General features: G+C 42.0%; 1 protein-coding gene across 2 annotated transcripts in view; it reads right to left on the bottom strand.

Annotated features, from left to right (window-relative positions):
* palm1b (paralemmin 1b) overlaps positions 1-6,602 on the bottom strand; it is a 22,353-nt gene extending 15,751 nt beyond the window's left edge. Inside the window, exon 1 of one of the 2 annotated variants that reach the window (XM_053687382.1) lies at positions 6,320-6,602. The gene's annotated coding sequence lies outside the window, so the exon portion shown is untranslated. Of the gene's footprint in view, positions 1-5,941; positions 5,965-6,319 lie in introns of those variants that run through there. The other variant, XM_053687383.1, reaches the window with a different exon arrangement.
* Between the last annotated feature and the right edge of the window lie 5,098 nt (positions 6,603-11,700).

Raw genomic sequence — 11,700 nt, 5'->3', positions numbered from 1 at the left:
ATCATCATCATCACCTCCTCCATCATCATCACCATCATCATCATCACCACCAAGATCATCATCATCATCATCATCATCATCATCATCACCATCATCATCACCACCATCACCATAATCATCACCACCATCACCTCCATCATCATCACCATCACCACCACCATCATCATCATCATCATCACCTCCATCATCATCACCATCACCACCACCATCATCATCACCACCACCACCGTCATCACCAAGATCATCATCATCATCATCACCACCATCACCACCATCATCATCATCACCACCACCATCATCATCATCACCACCATCATCATCACCATCACCATCACCACCATCATCACCATCACCATCACCACCATCATCATCATCACCATCATCATCACCACCACCATCATCATCTCCATCATCATCATCATCATCATCACCTCCATCATCACCACCACCATCATCATGATCATCTTCATCACCAATCATCATCATCATCTTCATCACTACCATCATCATCATCACCACCGTCATCACCTCCATCATCACCACCACCACCATCATGATCATCTTCATCACTACCATCATCATCATCATCATCATCATCACCACCACCACCAAGATCATCATCATCACCTCCACCACCACCATCATCACCACCATCGTCATCACCACCACCACCACCATCACCATCATCACCACCATCATGATCATCTTCATCACTACCATCATCATCATCATCATCATCATCATCACCACCATCATCACCTCCATCATCATCATCACCACCGTCATCACCAGGATCATCATCATCATCACCATCATCACCACCATCACCATCATCATCATCACCATCATCATCACCACCATCATCACCACCACCATCACCATCACCACCATCATCATCACCACCATCACCATCATCATCATCACCACCATCATCACCATCATCATCATCACCTCCATCATCACCACCATCATCTTCATCACTACCATCATCATCATCATCACCACCGTCATCACCAAGATCATCACCACCACCATCATCACCTCCATGATCACCACCACCATCACCATGATCATCTTCATCACCACCACCGCCACCACCATCATCATCACCACCATCATGATCATCTTCATCACTACCATCATCATCATCATCATCATCATCACCACCGTCATCACCAAGATCATCATCATCATCACCTCCACCACCACCACCATCACCACCATCGTCATCACCACCATCACCATCATCACCACCACCACCACCATCATCATCATCACCATCATCATGATCATCTTCATCACTACCATCATCATCACCACCGTCATCACCTCCATTATCATCACCACCGTCATCACCAAGATCATCATCATCACCTCCACCACCACCATCATCACCACCATCGTCATCACCATCACCACCACCACCACCATCATCACCACCATCGTGATCATCTTCATCACTACCATCATCATCATCATCATCATCACCACCATCATCACCACCACCATCATCACCACCATCATGATCATCTTCATCACTACCATCATCATCATCATCATCACCACCATCATCACCTCCATCATCACCATCATCACCACCATCACCACCACCATCATCATCACCACCACCATCATCACCATCATCATCACCACCGTCATCACCTCCATCATCATCACCACCGTCATCACCAAGATCATCATCATCATCATCATCATCACCTCCACCACCACCATCATCATCATCACCACCACCACCACCATCATCACCATTACCAATCATCATCACTAACACCATGATAATCATCACCACCACCACCATGACCATCACTGTCATCATCACAGTGAACTGACCCTCAATCTGTTCCTCATTTTATAATCTGGAATTATTCCAAACAAATATCCAGGGTTAGGATTCTGATCTCTCACTGTGGACAAACTTCCCCAGTTCACACTGTTTAATCTCACAGAGCTGGTTGCCTCCTCGGAGTCTCCACATGAAGAACAGGAACACGTCAGAGAGTAAAAACACACATTGAAGTTCACATTCACATTAAAGGAGCCGTTAGTCCAGAAATTAAACGCTCATGACTTTCCGGGTGACTTTTACTCAGGATGTAGAGTCGTTGTATAATCATCATCATGTTCATCATCATCATCATCACCACCATCTTCAGCTTTCAAACACACTGCTGAAACACTAACACCACCGCTACATGTTTATTACACATTTTAAAGGTAAGATCCAAAAGTAGTTGTGTAACAGTCCCTAGTGTATAAAATTCCCAGATTTACAGGACACGTGGGACTGAAAGACGTCGGTTTGTGAGAAGATCCAGTGTGTACGATAAAGAAAGGAGAAATTCCTGTTCTGTGACGTGTCAAGATAATAAACCTCGAGGATGAAGGCAGGAGAACACGGGAGGAACCCGTGAAAACTGAAAACTGAAAACTTTACATCTTGTATTTGTCGTATTTCAACATGATTATAAACGCCCCAGATATTTCTTCAATAAGTGATATTAGGATTGCCCACAAGCTGTCAGCAAAAATTACAGTATACTTGGTTTAAAAATATTTATATCTTAAAAAAGATGTTATTTTATTATTTATGTTAAAAATTATTTACAAAAAATAAATAAAATTTATACAGTGAAAAGGAGAAGAAAGTTGAAATCTGATCATGATCTGATCAGATCCTTTAAATCCTGGAAGTTGTGAGGTGGGACCTCCGTGGATCGGACTTGTTTCAGATGCTGGATCGGATTGAGATCTGGGGAATTCAGAGGTCAAGTCAACACTTTGAACTCTTTGTCATGTTCCTCAAACCGTTCCTGAACAGTGTGTGCAGTGTGTGAGGGAGCGTTACCCTGCTGAAAGAGGACACTGACGTTAGGGAACACCGTTACCATGAAGGGGTGAACTGGGTCTGCAGCAGTGTTTAGGTAGGTGCTACGTGTCAAAGTGACATCCACATGAACACCAGGACCCGAAGTTACCCAGCAGAACATCACCCAGATCATCACACTGCCTTCACCGGCTCGCCTTCTTCCCATAGTGCATCCTGGTGCCGTCTCTTCCCCAGGTAAGCCACACACACACACACACACACACACACACACACACACACACACACACACACACACACACACACACACACCCCCGGCCTCCACATGATGTAAAAGAAAACCTGATTCATCAGACCAGGACACCTTCTTCCATCGCTCCATGGTCCAGTTCTGATGATCACGTGTCCAGTGTAGGAGATTTGGGAGGTGTTCAGGGGGTCAGCATGGACGCTCTGACCGCTCTGCAGCTACGCAGCTCCACACGCAGCAAGCTGTGATGCTCTGTGTGTTCTGACTCCTTTCTATCAGAACCAGCATGAACTTCTTCAGCAGTTTGTGCTGCAGTAGATCTTCTGTGGGATCGGACCAGACGGACTAGCCTTCTCTCCTCACACACATCAGTGAGTCTCGGGAGTCCATGACCCTGTCTCCGGGTCACCCACCCATTTTTCCTGCCTCCAACACGTCAACTTCCAGAACTGACTGTTCTCTTACTGCTTAATACATATACCCCCCCCCAGGTGCCACGGTAACCAGATCATCAACGTTATTCACGTCACCTGTCAGTGGTTTTAATGTTCTGGCTGATCGGTGTAGTTTATCATGATATGTATATTGCATCATCACATCAACCAGTTTGATCAAAAACGAATAAAGTTTTAAACAACGCTGTCAGCTCATTAGTGTAATTAACAGTGTGACCTTAAAAAGATAACAGAGCTTTATACTTTATTTCATTTTACACACACACACACACACACACACACACACACACACACACACACACACAGACTATCCACCATCAAGAGTCTGTGTATGTTCTAACACTTTGGAAAATATGCTAATTAGGCTTGAAATTCCAGGATTTATTCAGTAGAAATGATTTGTAGTAGTGTTTGGACCTCGAGCGAGGTTTACAGTGTGGTTTAGAGCGAGGTTTACAGTGTGGTTTACTGCGAGGTTTACAGTGTGGTTTAGAGTGAGGTGTGTGCTGATATTTTGGCTGGACTGAACAGGACGGGTTTGTGTCAGCGCCTGTCGAGTGGGACGCTGATTATCAGCCGCGGCTCGCTGATAGAAACAGGAAGAGATGTGGGTGAGGGGTTAAAATAACAACACACCATTAACACGTGCTGTTCTAAAACTAAAACATTTACCGTGGTCACTTCAGCTCACGGTTTTACATTTTCACCAACATGATGTCATAATTCATAAAGAATCAGCCGGTGGCCGTCTCCCAAACCCCATGCCCTATATACAGGCTGCAGAAACTCCATCAGCCAATCACAAACCATATCACTACCAGCATACAATACTGCTTTACAAATACTTATTTACTTATATACTTATTTACACAATCTAAACATCTTAGCTAAGCTAATGCACTTCTCCAGATAGCTGAGCTAATGCTAACGTTACAGCAGTCGCAGTGTGACGTAACGCTGCACCAGAATTTCACTAGCGAGCTAATTACTTCTAGCTACATACACAGTTTTATTTTGTGTGTTTGCTTGTGAACTGGTTAGAATGAATACTAAAGGCCACGTCAATCTAACAGAAATATTTACAATAAAATAAAAGTAATAAATAAACACTGAAATGTTCAAGCTTGTTAAATAACACTCAGTGCGTTTAGATGGACAACAATAATCCACTCGTAACCCGATTAAGACGATAGTTTGATTAAGAAACTACCATGTAAACAGCAGTTTTTAACTACCTTAATCTGATTAAAGTCATACTTGAAGTAAACACTACTGGAATTAAGACAGGTGGAGTACTCTTGTTTTAGTCGCATTATGGACATGTAGTAGTGACATGTAAACACCTTAATCACATTATGAATGTCGTGTGAGAGTTTTCACCGCATTGTGCGACAGGACACGATCACACACGGCAGCGCTCAACATTTTACGGCGAACAAGAGAGTTCGGCCGCGTCCCAAACCGCGTACTTGCCTCCTACAGGCCTGTAGTGGGGAAAAATACATGCATCTGCGCTACTATATAGACGGTAATTACGCGGTTTGGGACACACCCACCGCTTCAAGCAGTCGTCTATTTGCACGTATAGCATGACAAATAATTAACCGCACTTGAAGCGTTCATAAAAAAATTAAATAAAAACACCAAAAACTGTATACGGTCCCATAACGAAGACCAACTGTATGTCGATACGTGAGATTCTGGAGGGACGTCGGACGGCGTGGCGCAGTGACGTAATGACGCGGGCTGTTCATCTAATTATGTTCTAAAGCATGTAAAACGGGAACATGACAGGAGTATTCTAAAAGCGCCTCATGTAAACACCTTAATGACATTATTATCTTACTCAGAGTAAGCTCAATCATTAGATCGCTGCTGTCCGTGTAAACGCAGTCACTGTTTATTAAATAACTTATTTTTTTTAGCATCACTAAGTTTTAAGATAAAATTCTGTTAAACATACAGGATATAAAACTAAAATCAGGACAAATGATTTTTCTTTGCCAAACTAAAGGTTTGTAATAAAATTACAATTACATCATTATTGTTGTTTTTTTTTTAGGTTTTTTTTTTATTTACAAAAATAATTTTACTCAAATGTAGATTTTATTCGGACTGCAATATTTTAAAAATATATATATTTTAACCATATTTTTAACTAATATACCTATTCGTAAATACTGAAATTCCTACTGACATTTTAAAAGTGTTATTATAAAATAATTGAGTTAAATATTGTATCCTAATAAACAGACCTTAGTTTTCACCCAGGAGTTCATTCTGAACCGCGTTTTGAAGGATATTTTGGTTTACACTGAAATGTAATGCTCCAAAAAAACACAAATAAAAAATAAAGTCCTGAACATGCGCAGAAAAGAGAAAAAAACCTACCTGTGTCACCTCAGAGGGACAATAGCAACAAGCGCGCGCGCACACGCACACACACACACACACACGGCCATATTGGAGCCTCCCACCCACCCAGGCATGTACATCATCACCATCAACATGGGCGTGCACGCGCTTATTAACACATACATACACACACACACACACACACACACACACACACACACAGACCGTGTCATAACCTCAGTAAACAACCCAGTGCTTTAAATGAGAAAAATAAGCGCGCGCTCGCAGTCATCACTGTATTACTGCAAATAATCTATTGCAACGGTGCACGCACATACACACACACACGCGCACACACACGCGCACACACACTAGAAGGCAGTGTGTATTGGGTGTATATTGTGGTGTACTCACTCAGAACGCTGTGCTTCTTTTTTTCCTCCTCCGCTTTTGTGTTAAAGAAGAAAAACGGAAGAAAATCAGAGTCTCGCGCGCCGAATCGGGATCAGTGTGAACCTGCGGCTCGGTCAAATTTCTGTTTATTTCTGTTAATTCTACTCCCTGATGACGTGCAGCACGAATAAATGAAATCCCCGGATTAAAGGGCTGGAGCTCCTCCTGCGCGCGCGCCTCCTTTCTCCTTCTGCGTTTCTGCGATTTTAACGGGGAGCGACACTCGACCAGCGGAACACACACACACACACACACACACACACACACACAGTCCCTCCCTCATTCTCTCTCTCTTTCACATGGCTGTAGTGAATATGGATGGATGGATTTCAGGGTTGCCAGATTGATTGTTTCTGGCCTAATTGGCTAATTGAGATTAGTGGAAGCGTAAACATGAGACTGTCCCACCATCCACCATTTCAGTTCTTAATGCAGCAATTCGATATCTGATGATCCCTCGGACTCCTCTACAGTACAATACAGCTCACGCTCACAGTACAGACCCTCAGCTCACTTGTAGTTTGTCTCTTGTGGGCATGGAGTGAATAATTGTGGGCATGGAGTAAGTACTCGTGGGCATGGAGTGAGTACTTCAGTACCTGTTGGCATGGAACGAGTATTTGTGGGCGTGGAGTGAGTACTTGAGTACTTGTGGGCGTGGAGTGAGTACTCGTGGGCGTGGAGTGAGTACTTGAGTACTTGTGGGCGTGGAGTGAGTACTTGAGTATTTGTGGGCGTGGAGTGAGTACTTGAGTACTTGTGGGCGTGGAGTGAGTACTCGTGGGCGTGGAGTGAGTACTTGAGTACTTGTGGGCGTGGAGTGAGTACTTGAGTATTTGTGGGCGTGGAGTGAGTACTTGAGTATTTGTGGGCGTGGAGTGAGTACTTGAGTACTTGTGGGCGTGGAGTGAGTATTTGTGGGCGTGGAGTGAGTACTTGAGTACTTGTGGGCGTGGAGTGAGTACTCGTGGGCGTGGAGTGAGTATTTGTGGGCGTGGAGTGAGTACTTGAGTACTTGTGGGCGTGAAGTGAGTATTTGTGGGCGTGGAGTGAGTACTTGAGTATTTGTGGGCGTGGAGTGAGTACTTGAGTACTTGTGGGCGTGAAGTGAGTATTTGTGGGCGTGGAGTGAGTATTTGTGGGCGTGGAGTGAGTACTTGAGTACTTGTGGGCGTGGAGTGAGTATTTGTGGGTGTGGAGTGAGTACTTGAGTATTTGTGGGCGTGGAGTGAGTACTTGAGTACTTGTGGGCGTGGAGTGAGTACTCGTGGGCGTGGAGTGAGTATTTGTGGGCGTGGAGTGAGTACTTGAGTACTTGTGGGCGTGGAGTGAGTACTCGTGGGCGTGGAGTGAGTATTTGTGGGCGTGGAGTGAGTACTTGTGGGCATGGAGCGAGCACTTGTGGGCGTGGAGAAAGTATTGGTACACACTTTTCCACGTCCCTTTGGTGCACTAAACATTAAACACAATATATACAGACTGATACAGAATGATGTTCATGCCGGTTCTGTACTGTAGGTTATTGTCTATAGTTCAGAGAAACGCTTTCATTTACACCTCCTTATAGAGCGTACAGAAGTTTAATGTGTTATTATTATTATTATTATTATTATTATTATTATTATTAACTGTCTCCGGGCGGTGTGGTGGGACAGCGGGCTGTATTGCTGCATCACAGCTCGAGAATTCCCGGTGTGAAATATCACATGTCCTGTCCGTGTCCATCTGCTTTTCCTCTGGGTTCTCTGATTTCCTCCCGACTCCCAATAGCATGCTGGTGGATTGGCTAAGATAAATAACTCCTAGGTGTGAATGTGTGAGTGAGTGAGTGTGTGTGAGTGTGTGTGTGTGTGTGTGTGTGTACCCTGCGATGGATACATCGTGTATTCCCACCTCACACCCAGTATTCCCAGGACAGGCTCCGGTTCCACCTCCCCCCTGATCAGGATAAAGTGCTTCCTGAAAGTGAGCGAGTGATTTATTAATAATTCATTTATTATTGTAACCAGCTTCATAACATTATCTATAGACTCTCAGGCAAAACTAACACAAACGGAGCTACAAACAAAAACCCAGCGTTGTTCTAACTCCACTAACTACACTAACCCCACTAACTACACTAACCCCAATAACTACACTAACCCCAATAACTCTGCTAACCCCGCTAACCCCACCAAGTCCACTAACCACACTAACTCCTCTAACCCCACTAACAACACTAACCCCACTAACTACACTAACCCCACTAACTACACTAACCCCAATAACTCTGCTAACCCCACTAACTACACTAACCCCACTAACTACACTAACCCCAATAACTCTGCTAACCCCGCTAACCCCACCAAGTCCACTAACCACACTAAATCTTCTAACTACACTAACCCCACTAACTACACTAACCCCAATAACTCTGCTAACCCCGCTAACCCCACCAAGTCCACTAACCACACTAAATCTTCTAACCCCACTAACCACACTAACTCCACTAACTACACTAACCCCACTAACTACACTAACCCCAATATCTCTGCTAACCCAGCTAACTCCACTAACCCCACTAAATCCACTAACTCCACTAACCTCACTAACTCCTCTAACCCCACTAAATCCACCAACTCCACTAACCCCATTAACTCCACTAATCCCACTAACTCAACCCCACGAACTCAACTAACCCCACTAAATCCACTAAGTGCACTAACTCTGCTAACCCGACTAACCCCAATAACTCTGCTAACCACGCTAACCCCACTAACCACACTAAATCCACTAACCACACTAAATCCACTAACCCCGCTAACTCTACTAACCCCACTAACCCCACTAACCACACTAAATCCACTAACCACACTAAATCCACTAACCACACTAAATCCACTAACCCCGCTAACTCTACTAACCTCACTAACTCCACAATATAAGACAAGGAAAATTAAATAAATATATATTTCTCGCATATTAAGGTATTTTTAAAAGGAAAGAAACAAGACAGAGAGTTGTCATGGTAACGTCTACTTAGGAGATGTGAAGTGGGCGGGGCTGTACTGGGAATCGGTGACGTCGCTAACTCCTCCCCTTCCTCAAAATTGTAGTGACTTCTTTCTTGTTTACGCGAACGAGCGCCGCCTGCTGGACATCTGAACACAAACAACAACGCACTTTTTGCTTACACAACTTGTGTATAAACAAAAACAACAGCAGCGAGTAGGATTTTTTAAAAACTATAATTAAACGATTTAAGAACATTTATTAAATGTATAAATCAGTAAACAGTTGTTTACTCTGTTTACAGAGCGTTGTGCTACACACAGACACAGCTTCCGTCTATTTCTTTTTCTCTGTATTCTTTTTATTTTATTTTCAATCTTCTATTTTTATCTACTTTCATCTTTGAATATTAACCAATCATAAATTCTTTGTAAATAAAAAAAAGATATAAATGCTATGAAATGTATTATTATTATTATTATTATTATTATTATTATTATTATTATTATTATTATTACTTTTGTGGGATTTTTATTGACATATAAACTTAAATGATAAAAAAATAATAATTAAGAAATGAATCAAATTTTTCTTTGTATTAATAAAACCAGCCCCAAAACAAAGTCACTTATTTAAAACTAATTAAGATATTTAAATTAAGGGTGGGGACAAAATATTTGTATGAAAGTATAACACATTAAAAAACAACAATAACATTAATGAAGTATTTTGCGGCGAATATACTATGTACTGTATGTACTGTATGTACTGTATGTACTGACATCACTATGAAGATAACATTATAGTGTAATATTTATCAGATATAATGTGTTTGAGTCTAAAGCCTCTCTGTAATTCAGATTCTTTATGAAGATAAAACACAAAGATTAGAAACATCACATTCTGCTTTTTCAGTGTGAAACACACCCTGATGGCGCCCTCTAGCGGTGATAAGCGGCTCAACACATTTCATTTCATTTTAAAATATATATATTTTTTAGCTTATTTAAATTTTCATGACTGATTTGTAGTGAGGAGATTTTGAAGCTGACATTAATATAATTATTTACATAACATAACAACAACAACAATACTACTACTACTACTACTACTACTACTACTACTACTAATAATAATAATAATAATTATTATTATTATGACTAATAAACTGTACTAAATTATTTATTCCAGAGTATTTTACCTGATATTTATATGTGCTACTCAGTCATTTAATATCCATACAGGGCTGGAGACAAAAATGCAAACAATATATATTTAACCTTTATCTCTGACACTGGAGACTACTTCCATAGATATCAAACAAACACAATCTGTTTATGTGTAGTGTCCGCTGTACACATCACTGTGAATGCTACTGTTACTATAGAAACGATAACGTATCAGAACGAACGCATTAATATGTAATAAACGTGTGAAACTAGTTTATCACCAGCTGCTGGACACAGAAAATGAATCAACACGTTCTGACCAATCAGAATCCAGAATTCAGCGGCGCTGTGGTGTCATTAGTATTACAGTAGCTAGCTAGGTGAAGGTTTAGCGATAGCAAGCAACTAATGAGGGAAACTGAACAACCGGACGTGTTTACTAGCAGGTTTACGGTATGTGCACGTAACATTATCATTGCAGCTCTTCAAAACAACTTGACAACAATGTTTAAATTGTATTAAATAATACAACAGCTGCACGGCTAACATACTGTAGCTAACTGTCTAAATAACGCTAGCTTGAAAATGACACATTTCCGCAAGCAAAAATATGGCTGTGAATCAAAAGAGTGAGAGTATTTCACGTGTGAAGGTGTTTCTTCGTCAGTTGTTTTCTCTGAAACGTTCTTGAAACGTGTTCTCAGTGAACGCACGCTGCGATCTTTTAGACGTCTCCGATATAACGGCCCCAAGAAGACACCTGACTTCAACCTCCTTCCGTACGCGTCTCCTGATTTTGACGACGGATTGACGAGGCGAGTAAATGAACAAATCAGGAGAAAATGTTCAGAGAGTGAGAGTAAGTGGTATCCAATTTTATTTTATTTTTTTTTAGCAAAAGGTTCAAGCCAATAAGAAAGGAGCTTTCCTTGCTGATGTAGAACAAACTAACACGCACATAAATAAAACTTCATGCAACACACACATCAAAACAATCAACACTTTTCAACGGTTAAGTATAAAAAGGCTCAAACTCCGCCGGCCTCCGAAAGCAGAAATGGGCCTCGGACGTTAAAAAGTCCCGGCACATTACGCTACTGCAGAGGAACTTTCAGCACTTTTGTCGTATAAAACTCCGAAGGTGTCTTTCACATTTGAATTCGACTTCCAGTCCACGGCGCG

The sequence above is a fragment of the Ictalurus punctatus genome, chromosome 17, assembly GCF_001660625.3.
Source record: "Ictalurus punctatus breed USDA103 chromosome 17, Coco_2.0, whole genome shotgun sequence".
Taxonomy (NCBI): Eukaryota; Metazoa; Chordata; class Actinopteri; order Siluriformes; family Ictaluridae; genus Ictalurus; species Ictalurus punctatus.
The sequence above is the reverse complement of the archived record's forward strand: the minus strand, read 5'-3'. Positions and strand labels throughout refer to the sequence as shown.